The sequence below is a fragment of the Phasianus colchicus genome, chromosome 7 (genome assembly GCF_987193195.1).
Source record: "Phasianus colchicus chromosome 7, bPhaCol1.hap1.1, whole genome shotgun sequence".
Classification (NCBI taxonomy): domain Eukaryota; kingdom Metazoa; phylum Chordata; class Aves; order Galliformes; family Phasianidae; genus Phasianus; species Phasianus colchicus.
The window spans coordinates 34,619,612-34,642,730 of NC_143442.1; the positions used below are offsets into that span (position 1 = coordinate 34,619,612).

Sequence of the window (23,119 nt, forward strand, 5' to 3'; positions counted from 1 at the left end):
TTCCCAGTATCCAACCTGAACCTTCCCCGGTGCAACTTGAGGCCATCACCTCTAATACAATTGCTGTTACTGCCACCTCACCATAGCCTCTCATCACGGAGCTGTAAAGGTCAATGAGGTGTCCCCTGTTACCCTTCTCTGGGCACGCTCTGTGTTTTTCTTGCAGCCAAAACACCATCAAAAAGAATGCATTTTGTTTACCCAATGATACTCAAACTTATTTCCGTGGGCAATCAAAAGCTTCCATTCAAACATCATCAAGCAGCAGAGTCCATGGATACATCAGATTTATACTCTGCAAAGGGCGTTAATCAGCCTCAGTTTCTCTGCCAGCAAGGAGGAAGTGATTAAGCTGTGGACATGACACCTCCCACACTGATGTTAGCCTATCCCACTGTGGTTTGGGTGCCAGGAAGGAGAAGGACAGAAGGATGAGACCCTCTCTGTCCCACAGATGGAGCAGGTGAGATGAAACATGCCTCACTCCCTTCCTTGGATGAGGATAGTTAGATCCTCCCAACTTCACAGCTGTCAATGAGCAAAGCATTTTGGCATTCACTTAAATTCTGCGTGCTCGCTGAAGCCCGTGAACGCTGGCGGAATTGAAGTATGATGAGTTCAGACAATGACAGGCTTCAGTTTAAAAATAAGTGTGTATTGAAGCCCTTGGCTAAATCAGGCACTGAAAATCCTAAGTAAAAAAAAAAAAAAAAAAGTACTGTTGCAGAAGTCCAGAGTCACTCAGATAAAAAAGCAAGCAGCTTTTCCTTACTTGGTGCACCAGAAAATAACATCAAGGATTACAGCCTCTCCAAAAATACCATCCAGCATCTGCAACCACAAGGCTGCTCGCTGTCCAGGAGTTGCAGGCAGCCTCATCTCTTGCATCTGCTGAGAGCAGGAGCAAAACCCTCGCTGCCCTCACTCCCCTTCCAGGTCCCTCCCTCCAGCTATCTTTTACAGGGAACACGTTCCACACGCAGGAGGGACGAGCCCATTCCCTTTCCATTATGAAAGCCAGATTTTGCTCGGTGCTCAGGGATGAAATGCTTGAGCAGTAAGCAAAATAACACAGTCTCAAAGAATTGCACAACACAAAACCATCCCCCTACAACACAGCGAGCAGAGCTGCGGAAAAGCTGGGCACCCAGATAAGATCAGCACAGGGCCAATGCTACTTGCTTGGTGAGATTAGTTCTGCTCTATAACCACTGTTAAAAAGGCAGTCCAACCACAGCCTCCAGGAGATGCGAGCTCTGAGGCAGCTCATCAAGCAGGAACTCCCTGCACAGATGCAGCAAGATGAGTTCTTACCCATCCAAATCTCCTTCTCTCCCGGGATGTGGATTTACACCATGAGAACCGAGCAAGAACTTGGTCAGCAATTGTAATGTGGCTTGACACCTGGAGTTTGCCATCCCAGACTGCAGGCAGTGAAGAGAAACTCTAAAGACTGAATCCTGAACATCAGGCAACTGCTTGACAAAGCAAGCTGCCCCAGCCTCCAGCTCCACAGCTGCATTTCTTGGTTTGAAGGGTGACAGCTAGCAGGCTGTCTTCAGCAGCAGGATTCTCCCAGCACAAGCCTCTGCTATCATGTCTGTGGGCAGCACAGGGCTTTGCATGAAGTCAGCACTCTGCTGTGTTCAGCGCTGAAGATAAACACACATAGGGGTGAGCTCTGACCAGTGGAGATAGGTATGACAGTTCTCTCTATGAGAGAAAAGTCAAGGAAAAGAAAACACAGCTGAATAACTTGACCCGGGGTATTTGGCACAACATGGTGCTGAAAGCTGGGTTATTATTTAACTGCCTGCTCAATAAGCCTGAATTAAAGCAGTATCTTTCTTTTCCTTCAAAAGCACAAGTTCTTAGTGCTTACAATAAGGGGGGCAATGGGCAGGAATAGAAAATCCAGGATTCCACAGCGTCCCTTGCAGCCTCTCCTTGCTGGTACTTGGAATGAGAGCTGAAAGCCCCCTCACTTTCTCTTAAGGCTTCCTTTTCCAACTATGAGGCAGATGGAAGCAAACACCAAGCCCTGCCCACTTAAGTCAATAGACTTAAAAAAAGCAATTTGGCAGATTCAAGTGTTAGAAAGATTGGAGGGGAGTGAGAGAGAAGGCCAATATGGCAAATTACATGCGTGTGTTAGGAGGGGAAGCATTAGAATTGCACATCAAACTTTAAAAGGGGCAAAGGGAAACGTTTCTCCATTGCATAAGAGAGGATATGCATGCAGCAGCAGCAGAAGACGGAAACAGCATCACCGAGCGTGTCTGAAGGCAGCAGCATCATGCACAGGCAGAGAACAATGTGCTGGCCAGGAGTGCAAACACCCACGTTGAGATGACAAAGCCAGGGATAGCTGAACAGACAGGCGCCTGCAGGAAATCAGGCTGTGATACATGAAGTGCACAAAGGTAAAAAGCTTCCTGCAGTCCTGGGAGTCAGTGCCAGCGGGCTGCTAGATGGAAACGCAGCACTCATTTCCTCTCCCCTTCACCAGGGTTCTCTGCCAGTCACGTTCCACACTCTGTAAGACATCTGGAGACACCTCTGTGAAATGGCAGGAAACAAGGAATGTCCAGCAGGCTGTGACTGTGGCACCGTCCAGTTTTGCTTCCCCTTCAACAGAAAACAATTAAGTCATTTAATGCCCACCCAGACATGTGCTGGTAGTGCTGGGTGGGACAGGCAGCGTGCCCTGCAATGTTGTGCTCACACTGAGCTTCTTGGGATGCCAAAGGGCTTCAGCATCTGAGGTAGCATACACCAATAGGCCTGTGAGAACCTGCAGCTGGAGATCAGCATTTTCCAGGCAGAGAGGATACTGCCTGTAGCATTTACCTCTTGACAAGTGATGATGAACAGTGCTGATTCAGGGAGACAATATAAAGCACGCACCGCTTCACATGTGTCTCAATCAATGGGGCCACCCAGGATTGTAGCTGCTCTTTGTCTTTCTCTTCTGAAGACACAGAATGAGAGAGGTTAATGCCAGTGCCCCTTGCCCAGCCACCCTGCCAGCGCTTTCTGTCGATCCCAGCAGGATTTGAAGCCACTGATCCCAGCAAGTTTCCCAAAAGCCAAGCACAGGTACAGCACGCACCCTAACAGCCAAGGGAAGCGCCAGTAAAGCAATCAGTTCACCATTTTCAAAGCTAAGAGAGCTTTCAGGAGAAATCAATTGGCAGCTTAATTAGGAATATTACCCACATAGCTAATAATTATCTATAACAGCTCTCTTCTTCACAGCTCACTTCTGCTTTACTCCTCTTCCACTAAATAAAGGTGTTACCTGCAGATGTTATTTGTGGCTTCATAATCTACTGTCAGAGGCATTATAGCAATTTATTTGAAAATGCACTGGACCGTGACCACGAGGAAGATAGAGTAGGACTATGAGCAAGAAATCCTGCCTAGAGCAGTCAAGCAGATAGCAACAAAGACTTCAGAGGCATTGATTTTTATATAAGCACTGCTCCAAACTTCTCTCCATATTGCACTGTCTCAGCCCAGCATCACAACCTGCACGTTTTAAGGGTAGATTCTGACAGAAGCCGTGGTACAGAAGGTTGGGTTTGACTTTGCAGCAGCAACAAGTGTTACAAGTGACACAGCAGAGCAGAGAGTGGGGAAAAAAAGGATTTGAATCAGGATGGTGGAACCCCCCTCTCCACCTTCCTTTGCTTCCTTGGGAAAAACTCTTGCTAGGTGTAAAATGACCGAATGCTACACACCGGTAAGAAATAAAAAATTCATTAAATCATAAATCTTTTGGAAAGGGGATCTACTGGGGAGATTATATTCACTTTTCATAGACATATTAATTCAACAGTGGCATATCATATTGTTCTCTGTGGGGAGAAGAGACACATTGTTTTAAAGCATGATATTTAGTGCAGTCCTTTAGGAAGGAAAGCAAATATAATCTTGGCAAGGAAAACTGACTACATGAGCACTGAATAAGGGACATAAAAAGCAAGGCCCAAGTCCCAGCTGCCGAAAGTCAGCATAACCTGACTGGAGTTACTGGAGCTAAGCCCATGCATGGGAGCTGAGAATGAAGGTCACCCCAATTGAGCTACAGTTCCTTGAAATGTTAAGTAAATGAACACAAAGGGTAATTTTTTACTGGGCCCATTGTGAACGCTGTCTAGCCTGCTAGCAAACACCAATGGCAGGTGAGACAACAAACGCGTTACAACCAAGTTCTCCACAGGTTTGATGTTTGTTGGGTGGGAATTATCTGGCATTCTCCTTTGGAACTCCAACCGCTGCTGGGCTCAGCACTAGAAATTGCCAAGCTCTCCCAGCTCCCAGTCCAGCCAGACTCTCAGGGTTTGGGTAGAACCGGATGGCCAGCTGCAAAACAAGGGCTCACTATAGCCCTGCTTCAGCTGCTGCCTCTGTCTCCATTCCCCAAGAGCCTATGGTCCTAGAACGTCGCATGGCCAGAAGTGTCTGCAGCAGATCGATATCCACAGGTCTTCCACTCGTTTCAAATCTTCCCTTTCTCCCTACCTTTAGGGCAGCTGCATAGGAGATGAAGGCTTCCTCCAGCTTGGCTTGAAGCGTGGAGAACGCTGGAATTGACTGCTGTGCATGATTCCACTCCAGATGACAGCTCTCTCACAGAATCCTACAAGTATCTTCATTTTGTATTGCATCAGATGCACAAGACTGAATCAAGATGGTGCTAGGCACTTGGGTGAATCAAAAACTTAGTGGAAAGTTATCAATAAAGCTGTAAACTTTTGCCCTTTAACAGCGGTAATTTTTTCCCATGCCAGTTGTAATCAGTTTCTTGTAACCTAGAGGAGCTCCCTTGGGAGCCATAGGATCCTCATACCTGGGAGGGGATGTTCCTTTCACCGCCAGTCACCTAAATGTTATTGCCTGCATTAGCCAAGAAGCAACGCTGCACTCCCAAATATCTCCAATTCACATGCCTCTATTTTCAAGACTGGCTCAGATCAACTTCACACAGCTCCATAAGCACAAGTCCAATCATCCCAAACAGGTTCAGTGTTGTTCTGCCGTACAGCTGCTCTCATAATAGCTATGGAGAGGTCTTCGACATGCATACAAATTAACATACAGTAACTGTTCATAACCATGACCTTTCTCTGCAAAAACTTGCTGTGCAAATTATACTCTCATAACTTGTTCTGGAGGAACAAGGGTAAAACACAACCAAGCTTACCAATGCAAAGTAACAATGACTGTTGGACAGTTCTTGCACAATACAGGCAAGTCAGAACCTTAACCAGCTCAAGCACAGGGAACTCAACTCGGTCCATCAGAAAGGTTTAATGAAGGGGCTTGCTTATCACTTGGATTACCTGGGACTTTTGGCAAAAATAAAAGTGCACACACATGCAAGCCAGCCTCGGGCTCTCAATTTCCTCGTTGCTTTTGCCTACACAGCTATCTCAGTCAAAACTTCCCCATCCATTCCAGTGAGGTGTGAAATTGGAAGCATCACTGCTCCCGCTGACAAAAGGACACAGGGGACTGTTCCTAGGTAATTAAACGAGTAGGTAAAATTAAAAGGGCTAATGCAACATCAACCACGAACGGTCAAAACAACAAAGTCAGAACAAGCAAACCACAAAGATTCTTAATGCAACATTAAGTCAGCTGTACATTATTTCCTAAAAACGTATTTAACTGTTGCTTGGGATGAGGAACACTAATAAGGCTGTATTTCTGCCCACACCTGGGCCAGGTTCCCAACCGAGACTGTTTATACCAGCCAAGCATTTGGATGATTTTCTTTTCCCCTGTAGGAACTCTTGTTGCTGGGGTTCTTAATGTTGGCTATAGGTGCAAGTCATGCTGGCAGCTGGTCACAGCCAAATGCTGTAGGAAGCCAGAGGGGTCTTAGACTACTCCAGAGCTCAAATTATCCAATGTGAGCACAAGAAGGCAGCCTGTACTTTAGCTTCTGTCCAGGGCCCCTTGGAAAGTTAATCCTATCCGATTACACCACTTTTTTTTTCCATAGAAGAAATAAACAGTCTTTTGTACTAAACATAAGGCTGCCTTCTTTTGAAGGAAGATTTATCATCCAGGATAAATTCATGAGTTCATTCCATTTTTGTCCCAGCTCTTCAAAGCAGTGTTCTTACTCTATGATGCAATATCATTTGGTTTTGCCTGTGTGCCAGACAGTCCCCAAAGGAGATGCCATTTTTTGTTCTCTTTGAGAAAAATGAATTTAAAAAAAAAATCATGAATGCAGAGCAACCCATCAGTTGTTTAAAGCCTGCACACCAAATTCCTCACACACACATCAGAGCCATGAGTACACACGTGCACAGAGCTGGGACCAGTCAGGAGACCACAAATACTAGGAATGCAATCAATGACATTGTTCTATGAAGAGCAGTAACCAGCGGATGACTAAATCTGCTCTGAAAAGCCCCGTGAGAGGTCCCAGCTCTGAGACAAGAAGGATGGCTCGCTTGCCTTCCCCACACCAAAAGGGACTCTGTTGTATACTGAACTGAAACCTTGAACTTATTACAATGTCACTCTGTCTTTGGAATCGATATCCTGTGGGGGAATCTTCTGGGAATGTATTTTGGTTCAGATGTGGGTCAAGGAGAGTTGACTTGACCTGAAAATAAATCCAGGCAATCTCAAGCCGAAGAGCTATTGACTACTGTTTGCAATACAATAAAGCAAGGAGATCAAACTCGGTTGAAACTCGGGGTTGACATAAATCCAAGGAGAAAGGGGAACAAGAATATTCATTCACTAACACGACAAAGGGGACATTTTTGCTTGCATTGGCAGAATACAGAACAGGGCCTGGAAGTGCTTCCCAGGCAGCACTTTAAGTCTCACATATGGTGAGCACTGTTTAGCTGGACTGATATCTTCAACAGACTGGCAGTAAGATAAGAGGCAATACACATACACGTGTGAAAAGGTTTTGTTGGCTTTTCTTTTTACGTCACTAGATGGAGTTTCCTCTGTTTGCGCACAGGGCAGCTTTTGTGAGAGGTATTTTATATGGATCCCCAAGGAAAGACCTCAGCAGACAGGCTCTAAGCACTATTGTTTGCACGTGTACGTAATAACACTCAGTTACTTGGTTTACAGGCCAGGAGAAACTCACAGCACTCGCTGCAGGTCCAAGGTCAGATCCTGCCCCAGCTCATGCTAAGGGGAGTCATACCACTAACTCCACTGCACCTAGCATTTCTCTACCAGGCACCACTCAATACCTAATCTGGCTTCTAAACATGACTAGAATTACTGTTTGTCCTAGAACTGCCTCATCTCAGGTTAAATAGTATCACGTGGTTTAGAATTTTTGCCAGCAGTAATTATCCACTCCATTTTGCTCAAGGATCTGGTCAAAGCCCCCTAGTCTTCCCAGTCTATTTCTACTCCACTCTCCCCCCAAGCACACAGAGACAGACACCTTCCCTTCACGTTGCCAGGAAAGAAGCAGAGCAGCCCAGTTCATTGCAGCATAGAGGACACGACAGGAGTCCCCTAAGGATGCATCCATCAAGGATGCAAGAGTGACCAGCGTAGCTACTTACAGGAGATGAAGTTACTCTCTGTGGCACAACTTGAGGGCCACGTCCCCCATCTGAGTGCAACTATTCCTAAGCAAAACCCAGGCAAAATTCTTCTTACTATTTCACAAAACCCCTTTTATTAACTAACTTGCACTCAAATGCAGATGATCCCATTGTTTAAAGAATAAATTACACTGCTCCTTCCCATCTCCCACAGTGATTGCACGATTCCTGGTCAGACTGTATAATGTTGGACCTAAGAATGCATACACTCAACTAAACAAGGCTGCAATAGGAAGTCAAGACTTCAAGCTCTCTAAGAGGGGAAAAAAAAAGAGTTGAATGTGACAAAGCAACACCAAGTCTGAGACCTTTTCAGATGAAATAAAGCATTTTAAGAGGGACTTAGTATTCAAACTCAGCATTTCACATCTGCACGCTTTAAAGCTGTCAGGAACTTCATCCCTGACTCAAGCAAAATCACCAAAATTTGGGATTCTTTTACTGCAGTGTGAAAATTAACACTTTCAACTGCCATTAGCAGTTCAACAGCTCTGCTCAGGCTTGCTCCAAAAACAAGTTGCGCATGAATATTCAGCCATCCAGTGCTGTTTGACAGTAGGCTCCTGGTAAAGATCTGTCCTACAGAGCAGGTATGAGAGAAGGAAGGCATGGATGGGTCTCACTGGAGTGTCTTTACAGGTGGGTGCCTAGAGGAACCTGCACCCTTTTAGCTGCTACCTGCCCCCTTCTTTGCTCAGATATCAAGTGCAACATGAAGCACTCTGAGCCCTTCTAGTGTGGCTTGACAGACAGCGTCTATAAAAATAACTGGAAGAAAAGGAGAATTATTGATTATGAATTTGATGTGGAGGAAGTTCAGCTCTTCTTTCAGTGCACCAGTTTGCAGAGTAAAGCTGCAGCCACGTTAATTCCATCTCTCCTCACCAGGTTCAGTCAGTCATTCCTCTGGTTCAGACAAAATGCAAGGAGGGGAAGTCAGTAAGGATAGGGGAGGAAAAAAAAACACAAAAAAGCAATCCATGACACTATTTCACAAATAATCACATTCCAAAGCACATAAGAAACGCCTGCAGAGTGGTGAAAGCCAAGCAAACGTCAAAGGAAAAAGCAATGAGCTCTGTTATAAGCTTCCCTATGCTACCAGATGGATTCTTACTGACGCCTAGAGCTTTAAAAACACAAGTAAAGTATCCCTTGGTGGTGATTCATCCCCACACCAGTATGAAGTCAGCGTGTGCTGAGGGCAGAGGCAGATGGGTGTCACGCTATAGGAGAGGAAGGCACAGGATTTAACACAGAACCTGCTCCACCTCTGCCTTTTTTCCAGGCAGGATGGTTCCATCCTTTCCTCCTGGAGGATCTTTCCTTTTGAGGGTCCACTCCAGCACCTTCCTGTGGCACTGAATTCCACAAGGCAGGAAAGAAACATAAAAGTCTTCCAACTGTAATATTACTGGCATTTGTCAGAGAGGAAAAAAAAAAGCAGATTCCTCAAGGCCTCTTTCCATTCTTTCAATAGCCAAAAAGTTGCTCATCACCTGAACAGCTTTCAAGTGAAAAGCAAGAAATGAATTTGGAGCTGATCTCAAGTCTACTGGTGCAGATAAGTGAAGTCCTTGCAACCCTCAGCACAGCCAGGAGAGCAGAAAGCAGAGAACCAAGCTCCTCAGAGTTTACAATACTTGAAGCAGGAAAGCCAGAAATGCGAACACAAAATAACGTTTGAAGGGAAATGGTGACTATGTAAGGGATGAAAAGGCAGATTATATTTACAGGGTCACGAGATAAATTTAACAAGTCTCAGCTGAAACAAATTGAAACCCAATTAGGCATCCAAAATGAACCAGACTCCTGAGCCATTTTATTAACTCCTGCTTGCAGCATTAGAGAAAAGGCACTTTCAAAAGTTGCAGATAGCTCTGGAAAAGCCCTCTCACATTGTAGCAAGTTTTATAGAGACAAATCAGGTACTAAAGTTCTCACCAGCAATTGTTTTGCTTGGCTGTCTTTAAAAATAGGCAAAAAGAAAACAGAGAAAGAAAGCTGCCCCGCATTGCCTAATGGAAACGTCAAGCTAACCCTGGAAAATTCCCTGGCCCACCAATAGAGCTGGTGGGGAGCTTTCCAACAAGGCAGCCTTTGGGTAGAGAAAAGCAGTACAGGAAAAAAAGTTGTGTTTCACGGAATAAAAAAAATAAAGCAATTTTCCAACAGGAAAAAAAAAAAAAAAGGAAAAAGCTGCTTCATTTTAAGGCAAGGTTAAGTCATCGTTTGGTCTAAATCAGCTGCTGCTCCCCACCCTCTGTGGGTGAAGCTTTCTGCTGGAGCTCCACCAGCATGCTTCATCCAACTCGCTCCTAAGAGAGACGTTGCATCATTGGCACTGCTGTTGTGTCTTGAGAAACACGGCCCAGCAAAAAGAAAATAAGGCAGCTGCTCCAAGCTGATTGCTTTTTCTTGCAGGGGCCTGCCATGTTTCTTGCACAGCAACAGGAGTTAATCTTCTTCTTGACACAAGAAAGAAAAGATACATTTGCTTTTTTAAGCAAGCTGCAATGAAGAGAGTTAAGATAGTGATGTCAACCACCACGGCGTAATCAGCACACACCCAGAGCTGGCTTCAGTAGCATGGGGAAAGAAGGGAGATTTATTTATGAAATACTGCACGAAGCCAGGAATCTGAGCTGTGAGCAACAGGACAGCAACCGGGCCAGCTGCGATGTCTGCTGGTTGGGTTAAACCCTCCGGATCCCTGAACAAGCTATTAGTGGCCAGATGAATGAAAGCAAGGTCAAAAGGCACTTCCAACCAGCCTGTGAGATCCTCACCAAGGAGTTAATTGCTCAGGAAAGAGGCCCACACATCAAGATTGGTCTACGAAGCTGACATTAGGCACACTTTAGGGGCTGTCCTGGTTTTCTAGGCAGGCACTTCCATCCTTCAGGACTCGGGTACAAGGTATGTGTTTGCATAGGCAGGTGTTTGGTTAGCAGGGGCAGGCAGCCACAGTCAGGCAAACATCAGGACCAGTGTCCAGCTGCTGCAGGACAACTTGTGTGAGTGAGGAACGTAGGTGATGAGGAAAAGGAGGATGGAGTTTAGAGCAGTCAATGGGACGGGGCTCGTAGCTGATCTCACAAGCAGGCCTAGTGTATTTACACAGAGCAAAACATACTTATTCCATCTGTACTGCACTGATCAATAACGCTTTGTGATTTAGCAGGAGTTCAGGGCAGGTCAATATGCCATGAACAATTCCTCTGCTACAAAGATCAATGCTCTTCAGCGACTGGTATTTACTTCATGCCGTGAGCAATACAACCACTACTGGTTCTGCATGAGCTAACAGGAGCAGACGGGGTGTGCTGATGATATCTCAAGCCCTCTGGATCTGTTTTGTCAAAGGACCAGCACGCCCTGCCTTACTACAAGAGGTTGTTGGCATTCTGTAAGCACGCCTGGAGGTACAGTTAGCCAGAAATCCCAGCATCAAGCGAGAAATAAAGGCCATTCCTTTATGTTTACTTACTGATCAGCAATCTTCTTGGCCTTCTCACCAAAGGAAAACACGCACTCGTAGTATTTCAACCAGCATTTACATCCCTGTAACAAATCCACACAGATTAGCACAGCACTTTGGGGAATACAGCCAGATTGAGTGGCTACATGTAGTTTTTACCCAGCCTCAAACACATGAAAGAGATCTAGAGCACTGGGAAAGCAAAAAAGGCCTCTTGGAGAAGATACAAACCTGATGCTGTCATTCAGAGCATCGGATGGTCAATAGCTCAGGGAGCTGCTACACATGGCTGCTGAGCCTTTTGCACAGTAAGCTCCCTTTAGATACTTCTCATCCTAATAATCAGCTGAGCGTGCTTCAAGCAAAGGTAATGCTGAGGAGAGAACTGTCTCAAGTGATGGAAAACAATGTGATTCATTTACATTTGGTTTGAGACAGCTGGAAATAGCATAAGTCTTCCTCAGCAGCAGGAAGCACTCAAGGAAAGCAAGGCTTTTCATCTCTTTCATACATTCATTGAGCTCTTTGAGTGACACCTGAAGCTTCAGAGTTAGGAGGTTGCTTCTGATGTCCTTGATTTACCAGTTCAACATGAAACAGCCCACGGGGCACTCATCAGAAGGAAGGTAAAACAGCACTACTGAAAGCCAAAACATGGCTTGGCTCAAGAGAATACAAGAGATGCATGTCCCAGCCATCCAAGTTCAGATCTGGACAAAAGCATTTCATGCCAACTGTAAGGAAGATGATTTAGAAAGCAAAATTACCATGTTTATAACTTTCTTAGAAGCTTCAGCTGCTCACACTTGTCACATAGGCTCAGGATAACTTCAGGCTTATCATTTCTATCTTCTTTTCCCTCATGCAGTGATGCAAGGACTTCCACGTGAGCCTGGTGCATGTCAGTGCCATCTGTAATGATCCTCATCCTGGGGTATTTACAAATGTTTTATTGCACTTGCTGAAAAACATGAGAAGAAATAAATTATGAAGCATCTCAAGTGATCAGGCGTTCCCAAGAGGCACTTAAGACACTTAGAAAAATAATTTACAACTGTATTATAAGAACCTTTGTCCTTTAAAGCAATGCTGATACTGCAGAAAAATATATAAATCAATGCTGCTAAGGGCTTTAAAATTGCTGTTACTTAAGGTTTATGAGGGGGCTGTGATGGTCAGGTTAAACGTGGGGGCTGAAATCCTACAAACCAGCATTCTGTGGGCTTTGGGCTGTCAAATCCAACTGAAGTAGCTTTAAAAAAAGGGTTAGAAGATGGAGAACCTGGGAAATTTTACCTGCTCTGACAGACACAAAGCCATCTGAACTACTGAGGAGCAGGAAAGCTTTAATGCACACAAGGCTCTAGCTCCCAATGGCAGGGAGATCTGAGCAGCTGCCCAGCCATCCTTTGATGGCTGTCATCTTGGGAAACAAGAACCTCATGTGGCAACAAGTGGAACCAGGGGGCTGTGACATTATATGGGGGACAAAGCTGAGAAGAAAAGCGTACGTCAGCAGCTCCAACGTGAAGGTAGGAAGTCCAGCCTTGGTTGAGCCCAGAATCCAGAATGTTGGACAACATCAGCCCAGTGTCAGACCAATGCCTTTTTATGAGCACTGCCTCCTCTCTCAAGCAGTGATAACTCGATACTACAGAGCATTCCTTCATCATGAGAACATTATAAAAAATAGAGGCGAGTCACAAAGCAAACGTGCCTTTCAGTGAGCCGTTCTAATATTGATCAACCCGAGGAATTTGTGTTAGTAATGGATGGAAAATAAAAGCTCTCAGCACATAGGACAGGACGGCTGTTGCTCAGTTCTTTGGATCTCTTTGTTGCCCTATCAAGCCACCACACCGACCCGCTGGGCTCGAGCCTTTCGATGCTGGAGGCTGGCTCCAACAGCTTTCCCTTGCTGTCTAAGAAATTATCACAGGAGACTTCATGCAATTAGGCCTTAAAAATGGGGATGTCAGTCCTCCAGAGGAACTAAGCCTGTTTCATGAAAGATCCCTCAGCCTTTGCTTTTGCTGCAAAAGGTGTTTTTTTACCCTGAGGATTTATATCAAAGCAAGCCACTATAGCAAAAACACGGCAAGCCACTGTAGTTTTTACCTCTTTGTAGCTTCTCGAGGTGAATGTCAGTGGAAAAAATCTCAGAGGTGATGAGGCACAGAGATGGCCATCTAAAGTTACATACATACCTTGGAACAGAAAAAACCCACCCCTAAGTTTTTACTAAAAGACAAACCTGGTCTCTCTCAGCAACAGGACTCCGTTTAGAAATCAGCAATGGAAGTGTAATAACCTGCACAAAGCCAGCAACCTCACACCTCACAATCTCTCCCCATGGACTGAAGCCTCTCTCAGAACCCGGTGCCTTTTTACAGCCTGACTGAACACAACCCATCCCAGGGCTGCTATACCTTTCCCAGTCACCGCTTGCACTTCTTTGGACCGGCCGGGTGAAGGAGTTTGTAAGGCAATATTTCTCATAGGCTGTGGGCAGCTCTGGCCCCTGATGGGATTCGAGGTACGCTCTGCAAACTGCTGATCCTGCACACAAGAAACAACAGAAGGAGGATGTACAGGGATAATATTTGTATTGAATGTATGTTTTTTCAAGAGTACTTGAAAACCAGCTGTGTAAGCAAAGCAAAAAGGGACAAGGATTGCACAGCTCTGCAGGACAGTCTGCAAGTCAGTCCAGGAATAAGGTGATGGAAATTTAGGGTTCTGGATGGTGTTCAGTTTTCCTGCTCCTTCCATTTCTGAACCTCTCTGATCTGTGTTATCTTAGCTCCTTTCAGAAGAGAGCAACCTTGACATAAGATTATAGCGACTTGACTGCTTTAAAGCTTGTGAACCCAGAAAACTGCTTTTTCTGGCACTTTCAACCTACCTGGATGTAAACTAGCACCCAAGCAATCTGTATGATGCAGCCACATCTCATACAACTTCATGGAAACCACAAGGCTGATGAGATCAGTGATAGGAGACACCAGTTCTCACTCGACCACTCCCTTAACGTATCTCTCTGAAGAGCCCAAGGGCAATTGCTTGGCCAAAATCAATCCTGCATCCACTCCAGCCATGAAAAAAAATCATGAACAAAAGAGAATCAAAGTCTCCCAGAAGATCCAGCCTCATAAAGCCCTCAAAAGCCGCAGCAGACATACCCATTAGATAGATCCAAGCCATTCTTAGAAAGACACCCCAAGGGAAAACAGTTCCATCTATAGAAAAAAAACTAAATGGTATATTTTGGACGGGCTGTACTCCCACAGCACGTATCGCACAAGCTATTTCTGCACAGTGGCCACTCACGGAGAGCATCCATCATTCCTCCAGTTACATGAGCATTCCAGAAGATGTGGTCTAATTTCTTCTTTTTGCTCCTGGACATGGTGTTTATCATGAATAGGAAACAGAGCAGCAGACAGGAGGAAAAAAAAAGAAAAAGATTACAGTGTCCCTTCAAAGTTAACTATGTTTATTGCTTCTATTTCTCTGCTAGTTTCTCATGGATTACTGTTGCTTCTCTGAAGATACCCTCCCTCCCCCATTTTCCTCTCCCCAAATAGGGAGCATTACCTTGCATTACAGCCCCACACTCACCCTGATACCTTCTCCATTTACAAACCCATCCTTAAGGCTTGCTTCTGCTTCTACAAAATGATGCAGCATTAAGCTCTTGGCAAGGGCATGATGGTGATGGGTTGGCTCCCACTGATGCACTGGGGCAGTCCCTTTTGCCAATTCCCACTGCCTTCCAGCACTTCCCCTAGAAGCTCAGAGCAAGGGCCTCCTGGTAAGGAATACATCCTGGGTGACCACCACGTTCCCATGGGATCAGAGCACGGAGAGGAGTTGGATCAGCTCTCTTTCAGTAACGTTTTCAGCTTTTCTCTAGGGGTGCAGGCAGCAGTAAAAAGAAAAGGTAAATACACAGTCGAGTGCCAATATCACAACCTCATAAATCGCTCTGCATGGAGAGAAATATAAAACCACTGTGTACAGTGGTGTGGTGGGCTCAGTAGGGAGTGACACTGTAGGAAAACATGAGCACCCAGGAAAGACAGGGCAACTGGAACAAACTGGGGTCACCAGCTCAACAACAGGCTGATCCTGCTATCCTCAATCATGGAGAACCTTGCTGAAGTCATGGGAAAAAGCTGGGACAGAACCATGGCAGTTCATAGAACCATGGAATCACTTGAGTTGGAAGGCACGTTTAAAGGTCAGTTCTCTATTTCTGACAGCTGGAAATCAGCCAACTATTGCTATTTACACAGCCCAAATGTAGAGCTACCTTTGACTTGCAATGGCTTTGCTGAAGAGAATAAGAGTCACCAAAAGCTGAATGCCTGTCGGTTTGAATGAATACATTTGTTTCTCCCCAGTTGTGCATTCTGCACACTAACAACAAAACTTACAGATAAAAACCATACTTAGGTTTGTGCAGGGCTAAAGCTCTTCATAGCCAGACAATTGTCTTGACCCAGACTTCTCCCTCCCGTGACTAATCCAAAAAATACCTGCAACGTTTTCATTTCATTTTCAGACAGGGTATGAAATGTCAGTGATAAAGAGCATATCAACCCTCGTAAAACATCCACTCTTTCTGGCCTCCCCAGCAAGCCGAAGCTGTCAAAAAAAAAAATAGATTTGTGGATGAACTACAATTGAGCTGTAGATCTCCCTTCACTTCCAGAGCTTTATCACATAGACTTCATTTGATGAAATCAACTATATGGTGGACTAGAGAGAAGTCACTGAATTAGCTTTGCTTATGCTAATGCCTATCATTAGCAGTGGCTTCAGGTGGTAGATCACTGCAGATTGGTTTCCATGTGTGAGAGAGCAGAGCTCCTGGCAGTCATCACCCATGGCACCGATAGAGGAATTCAGAGCACAGGAGATCTGCTTCTACACAATGATGCAGCATTAAGCTCTTGGCAAGGGTGTGATGGTGATGGGTTGGCAAATGGATTAGGTGATTCTTAAAGGTCTTTGCCAATCTTACTGATTCTATGATTTCCTGGGCAGCCTGGTCTAGTGGCTGGTGACCCTGCACATAGCAGGGGGACTGAAACTAGATGAGCATTGCGGATCTTTTCAACCCAGGCCATTCTATGATTTTTGTGCTGTCTGTTAACTATCACACTTGAGGTGACTGTGAATCTCTGGGCAGGAGGAGAGCCTTACAGTGCTCCTCCAACACTGGGCAAATGAAGGCAAAGCCCAAAGGCTTCACCCGATTTCAGGAGACAATTGTCTGCTAACGACCCTTGCAAGACACATCAACACTGGCACTAAAGACAGATGCTAGCTCCTCTGTAAACTTCATCACCCAGAGACCTCTGAGTCTCTAACAAACGTGTTCAAACCTCAAAAAGCCTGCTGATGCCACTGGAACAAAACACGCTGCTTGGTAAAGCAATAGCCACCACTGCAGCATATTGCAGAATCACACTGGTGACTAAATCCCTGGCACCAAACCTGTAAGAGAGGCTGGGTGTTCCATGCTCAGCTGACTGGAACCCACACCTGGAAACCTTTCAAAAAAAAAAAAAAGAAATGAAACTGCTTGAGTGTCTCATTGCCAGTCGAGTTTTGCAAAGCTTCCTGCACCTCTTGATGAAGGAATACATTTCCAGAAACAAACGAGCAAAGTCAAAACCAAGGTTTTGTTTGCTTTAGCAAATGAACCAAACCCCAGAAGTGAAACCTTATCCTGTGCCTCAGACAGGCTGGATTCCTGTCCTCACCTTGCTCCCAGTCTTTCCTCCAACAAGGTTGGCCTCTGCCTGTCTCCAGAGGATCCCCCCCAGCCACATGAAAGGATTTTCATGCTATTCAATGGCCCCAGCCTTTAACACAGCCTAAAATCTGACCCTTCCTGCTTGGTTCCAACTCTGGCTGCTCAACTTTAAGTCTCCAGCACAGACACAGGACACAAACTTACCGTGAAGAGACTTGGAAGCGTAGGAACTTAGCTTTTCCATAAATGGGGATTTATTTAATCTTCAACTCAACATCAGATTTGTGCTGTACCTAAAAGTAAATACTCGCTGTTAACGAAGGAAGCGTGGGATTTGTTCATAAAAATAAACACACAAATCATTTAAAAGCCACAGCCTTTTGCTTTCTTAGCCTAATAAATTGCACGCCTACCCATTTTCACACATGGAAGTGCACCAGACTGCAGAAGAAGTTTGTTCCAGAGCTACGCAGTCATTTACCCCAGCTTCATAGAGATCACGATGAGTTCATACTTCCCAAAGTGAAGAAGTGAGACTAGGGAAGTCTCTAGCATGGTCTTATTGCATGGCACCGTCTGGTCACTGCACCAAGAACCTCATACCTACCCACAGCACAATGCTGGGGTTTGTGTAAGTGGTGAATGAGACAGGTCAGGAAGGTAGAGAGCAACACTGAGAAGGCAGTGGAGATTAAGAGATGATTTTTAAAAATCATAAGTAAATAAAAGCTTCCTGACCAGGCTCCCAGCTGATACCAAATACAAGCACCAGCTGGTTGCTAGTGGATATAGACCGTATGAAAATGAGAGGTCTGGTTTCTGTAATTCACAGCAAGAACAAATGGACTAACCTCCCTAAACGCAATCACCAAAGCTGTCTTCAGAAAGAGCACTTGCAAGGCAAGGTGGCCTTTCTTTCAGCACACCAGCATAGGATGCTTGCTTATCACCAGCACTTCTGAGCTCGCCAGAGGAGGAACGTGACAGCGCATAGAGCCAAAGCCCTGCAGCTGAAGGCAAGGGCTGCTGGACACAGACAGGGAGCGGGTGCTCACATTTCTTCAAGCAACTAACATGACAGCAGAAAGCAATACAAGCCCAATGGGATTGCAGTTCCTGCATCTGCATCCATTCGCAAGCATTTTTCATCCCCCATTGCCAAAGTTACACGTGTTACCCCCCCACCATCTCTTTTTACCAACAGCATCCCTCCCTGACCTTTGTTATCCTTCTCCCCCAGCCTATATTTATGGATGCCAACTGTTGAACACAATCTTAGCCAGATCTCCCTCACATATCTATACCATAAAAAAAACCTCCCCAAGCTAACCAGGCACATTAGACACGCTTGGATTAGCAAGGAAATGAAAACAGGCCACAGGAAAGGAGTGGGCTGAAGGAAAAGCTGGAGATGTAATGCTAATCAATCACATCGAGTCGCATTTAATAGGAATTCAGGAATTTCATTCGGTATGAAAAGATTTGGAAAGTTTTGATAAAGTTATGAAAGTTCCTGTAAAAAAAAAAAATCAAGACTGTTTCCAAAACAAGTTTACTTTCCCCACTGCCAGTTCTAACACAATTACCAGGAAGGATTCCAGCAGTAATACAAGCAAGCCTCTTTTCCACTTCATACAAATTGTAGAAAGACAGAAAATAATGCAGAATTGTAGGATCATCTAGGATGGAAAAGACCTCCACAATCCTCAAGCCCAACCATCAACCCAACCTCGCTCATCACACTGCTGCTCCTGCATCTCATCAGCACCCTTTTGAGCTTGAGGATCTCAAGGGATAGAGCAGGAGTGAAGAGAATGCCAATAGCCCCATTTGAAGGTTGAGTAAATTGAGGCATTGAATAGTTCCTGTGATTTACCCAAGCAGAACCATAATCTTAACTCATTTGCATGTGAAATACTGTCTCCCATATTAACCCCGCCAGTTGAACACAACTGATTAAAATAGAAGCTCAGGGCAGAGGGTGGGAACTGTCATTTAGAATATGTATTTATATTTCCCAGCTCAAGAGGTTATAAAGCTATTTCTAGTACTCATTATGCCCATTTCATTATTATTTTCATTAACGCTGATGTCATTTGTTATTTTTTCATTGCTAATGTTCCTTATAGCCCCTCTTATCGATGCACCCCTCCAGCAGAACGTGAGCTACAGGAATAAAAACATCAGCCAACAGAGCTGTGGTCCTGAAGGCACATAGAATCATAAAATTGCTCAGGGTGGAAAAGGTCTTCAAGATCATCAAGTCCAACTGCAACGCACAGATTGAGCTCTTACAGTGATTCAAACCAGGGTCCAAATAACTCAGGCTTGGCTCTTCATAGGTTAACTAACTAGAAAGTGAGGAAGATTTGCCTCCCAGGACAGAATGCTTGCTTCTCAACAAGATAAACAAGGAGGTCCTTTTATGTTAGGGTGACTTTCTAACAGCTGCTCCTGCACTCCAGATCTGATAACATTGCCATACTGTTGTCTTCAAAGCAATACGGGGAGAAACAACATAAAGCAACCACCTCTATAATTGCTCCAGAGATTATAACCTTGGGAGAAGGCACTCAAGAAATATTACAAGTCAGATCTAAACCCACACGTATAATGAAATGCAGTTACAGATGAAACTCCCTCCTTCACGTACTGGGCTGAATTTGACCCTGATCAAACCACCCAGCAGACAAACCTGGCCCAGCCACTGCTCAGCACTCCAGTCTTAATGAAAGCTTGTCCATGCTTTGAACCCAGCAACAATTAACCTTGACAGGGGTAGATAAGATTCAGGTTTCAAAGGAGAGAGAGCTCGCAGGATTTCTGTATGCTTTCATGAGCACTTTGATTATTATTTTAATGAAGTCGTTTGTGATTTAATTTCCGTTTTGTGAGGGGTTGCTTTTATTTTTTATTTATTGCTTAATGGTCACACTGAAAAGATAAAAGCCTTTGGACTCACAGCAGAAGCCAAAGGATGGCCAAAGTCCAACCTACCTCCACCCAACAGCACTCATCTGATACACGTCCAGAAGAGGAGGAAATCAGACAAACAGAGGCAATGGATAGCTTAGGAACGACTTATCTCAGACTTTTTGGAAAAGGGAGAAGAACTCATTAGGATATAAGGAAAGCCAGAAGTTGTTACACGAGCACTTTTTTTCTTTAAGCAGACTGAAAATAAGAAGCCAGCAGATCTTTACATGCTTCTCAGCAGGAAGTCTACAGTCATCCATAACATCGCTGATAGTCCTTCATGCTTGGCAAGCCTTGCATTCGACCATATGGAGCTCATCCATCAAGGTGTAACTTTGAAGAAAAAGCCTCTACCAGAGCTGTTCCAGACAAAGCAGCCACTGGTGGTCTTCAAATAAGAGGGAAGGACCAAAGGTGGGGACCGACCTGGACAAATCAGATGGAAAGGAGATGTAGGGGGAAAGTGGGAGAGAGCAAGCATGCTGAAAGTGTTGCCATTTTCTTCCCCATGTCCGTTGGATGGCAAATCAGCAGTGGCATAAGAGTTCACAGGTGCTCTCAGTACTAAGAAGTGTCACATAGTAGGACCTGGCATCCAGAAAATGTGACATCAGCAAAAGAGGAAACCAAGCCTCAGTGTAACATGTATCTAAATACACACATTTATATCCCCTTGGTATTTTCTTGGCTGTGCTTTCAAGCACTGCTTTGCATTCACACAGCACGTACCAAAATCAATCATGAAGTTAAGCACATAGACTTTCCTTCCAGAGTCCTAAAGATAACTTGGAGGACACTCAGCTGGAGTCAAGGAGAGCAGAGGGATGAAAATAGAGGAATCAGAGACATTTTTTGCCATGAAGTCATCACAAGAGCCTAACAGCCATAGCAGCAATGAAAAGAAGGCCTAGGCTGAGCTGTTCCTCCCTAACACACTCCTCCATGTTAAGATGATGCTGCCAGGCTGCTTTGCTGTCGCGTGATCCCCCCCAGCTCATCACACCTCTCTACAGATGTAGATGCAAATCACCTCCTTTCAGAAAAGCTCAGTTCCCCAGTCCTTCCAGTACCTCCAGAACAGCTCATTAAGGCTTTTTCCAGTACTTTCACATATTTTATGACATGTTGGCACGCTGCTTGCACACTCCATTCTCTACTTAAAGAAGATCCCACAGCTTTCTGGCCTCATACCAGGAGCCACCGCTTGCTCTGATAGCAACATCAGGCCAGGAAGCTCATCCTGAGGGTTGTACAGAACCCAGGACTGTTACACAGCTTTCAAGCCAAATCGCTGAGATCACCAAAATTAAAGCACAGCCCATCCTCTGACTATCATTCATACCAGGATCTGCTGCTGTGGTTTAAAAAAAAAAAAATCACGTCACAGCTAATTGGGGGAAGAGGAGGGATGCACCCTGCCCAGCTCTGCAGAAAGGATGAACCTACAGACGGGGCTCAACCTCTCTTACAGAGTCCAAAACAGCACCAAAACCACAGCTGGATCACATCTTACTTCAGATTTTCAGTCACCGGATCACAGGACAAAGGCACAGTAATAATTGGCAGCCTGGCTTGCCCCAGATTTTTTGAACTACAAGTGCTTTAGAAAAAAAAATCCTCCCAGCATAGCTGAAGAGTCAGGTTTTAATATTGCATGCATCATATTTGGGCTCATAGCAGGTCACCGACCTTGACAGAACCTGGTTAGAGGGGGGAAAGCCTTTCTAGTGGGCCAGAAGCTTCTAAGGATGAAAAAGAATCACAACTCCCTAGAAACGAGGCACTGAAACACTGCAAACGGTGCCCAAGCCATAAACAAGCCATGAGCAGATTTGATTTGCATGAATTGTAATGGCTTAGTGCAGCCCTAAGAAACAGCTTCAGGAGCCAATGAAGGACCACTCAAACACAACACAGCTTGGAAAAAGCTGTGCAGCAGTGCTCAGACCTGCTGCTGAGCACAGGATGATTCAGTCCATCACATCTTCCTCTTTACAGCTTTAAAGCATCATCTGAGTACAGCTTTTTCCATTGCCTGATCCTCTCGAATCCTTGACCTGGTAACATCACATCTGCTGGGTATCAGAGCACTGGGAAGGCTCCCTTCCTTTCTTTCTCTTGGATGCAGGCTGCTGTGAGCCCAGCACATTCCCTCACGCAGTGCAACACGGTGTTGTGTCTGCAAGAGATGAAAGCTGTCAGGCTGTAACTCAAACAAATCAGATCCAATCACCTTATTGGAAGGGGTGATGAAATCAGCGCAACTGAGAGGCTATGAAAGCACAGGCAGCAGTCTTGTTTGGTGATGGGCACAGAAAGCTGACACCTCTGACAAGCTGCTTTCTTTGTAGAGATCCTGCACTGCAGAGGACATCTGAAGATCACAATGGGGCACTGCTGAAGATCAGGCTCTCTGCCAATTATTGCAGACCTAGAGATGCTACATCCCCAGAAAAATAGGATGCAAAAAAAAAAAAAAAAAAACGCACAGGAATTTCCAGGATCCCCTGCAGCTCCTAAATTTTAGGCAAAGAGGTCACAAAAATTGTGAATGGCCTAACACTGCATGGGCCAGATATTAAATAGGTGCAATGATGTCCAAACAAAACAGATCCAAATCTAGATAGGGTGGACCTCACAGCAACAGCAGGCTGATTTTATTAGCACCCCTCCCCAGCCTAGAACTGAACCCTTGTGGAGGCACAAGGATTGGAGATGAGGGTTGTTTTTTTTTGCCAGCTGGACCCTGCTTTGGAGGGCAATACAGTGCTGGCTGTTCAGAGAAGTACAGCAGGGCTGTAAGCTGCGAGCCTATATGCAGTTAAAGGGGCTCATGCTTGTGCTATCTGGAAGAGAATCCCAATATTCCCTCTGGCACAGATGCATGTATCCCCATTGATCAAGTCATCCCCAGCCCCAGATCCCAAGTGAGCCAGCTCGGCAGCGCAGTACCCCAATAGGAACAGTCCTTGGCTTGCTCATCACTGGAGTCACAATGAGTAGGGGATTTTTCTGGCCAGCTCCAGAGGAACCACCTGGAGTCCTTGGCCAGGCCAAGGAGAACCACTGACCTGGCATGACTCACCTTCCCACTGGCAGAAAAGCCTGGGAAGCATTTCGGGGAAGAGCACTTTGCAGGATGAGGAGCGTCCAGACAGACAGCCAACTTCCTGAAGTACATCCCATAACCGCCTGTTAGACAGGACAGCTGCCAAACCCTGACCTCTCTCCAGCGAGCGTGACGCAAAACCAAGCCCCACTTACTGATCTTGACACACGTCACGCAGC

The 23,119-nt window shown here is 45.3% G+C and overlaps 1 protein-coding gene across 5 annotated transcripts in view; it reads right to left on the reverse strand.

Annotated features, from left to right (window-relative positions):
* The window catches only part of ACKR3 (atypical chemokine receptor 3), a 34,216-nt gene that overhangs the window by 6,054 nt on the left and 5,043 nt on the right, over positions 1-23,119 (reverse strand). The window contains exons 2-5 of one of the 5 annotated variants that reach the window (XM_090144527.1): positions 17,060-17,148; positions 16,594-16,649; positions 11,856-12,049; positions 11,098-11,171 (exon numbers count right to left, since the gene is read on the reverse strand). The gene's annotated coding sequence lies outside the window, so the exon portion shown is untranslated. Of the gene's footprint in view, positions 1-720; positions 8,514-11,097; positions 11,172-11,855; positions 12,050-13,517; positions 13,648-13,993; positions 14,177-16,593; positions 16,650-17,059; positions 17,149-23,119 lie in introns of those variants that run through there. The other 4 variants (XM_090144525.1, XR_004168475.2, XM_090144524.1 and 1 more) reach the window with 4 other exon arrangements.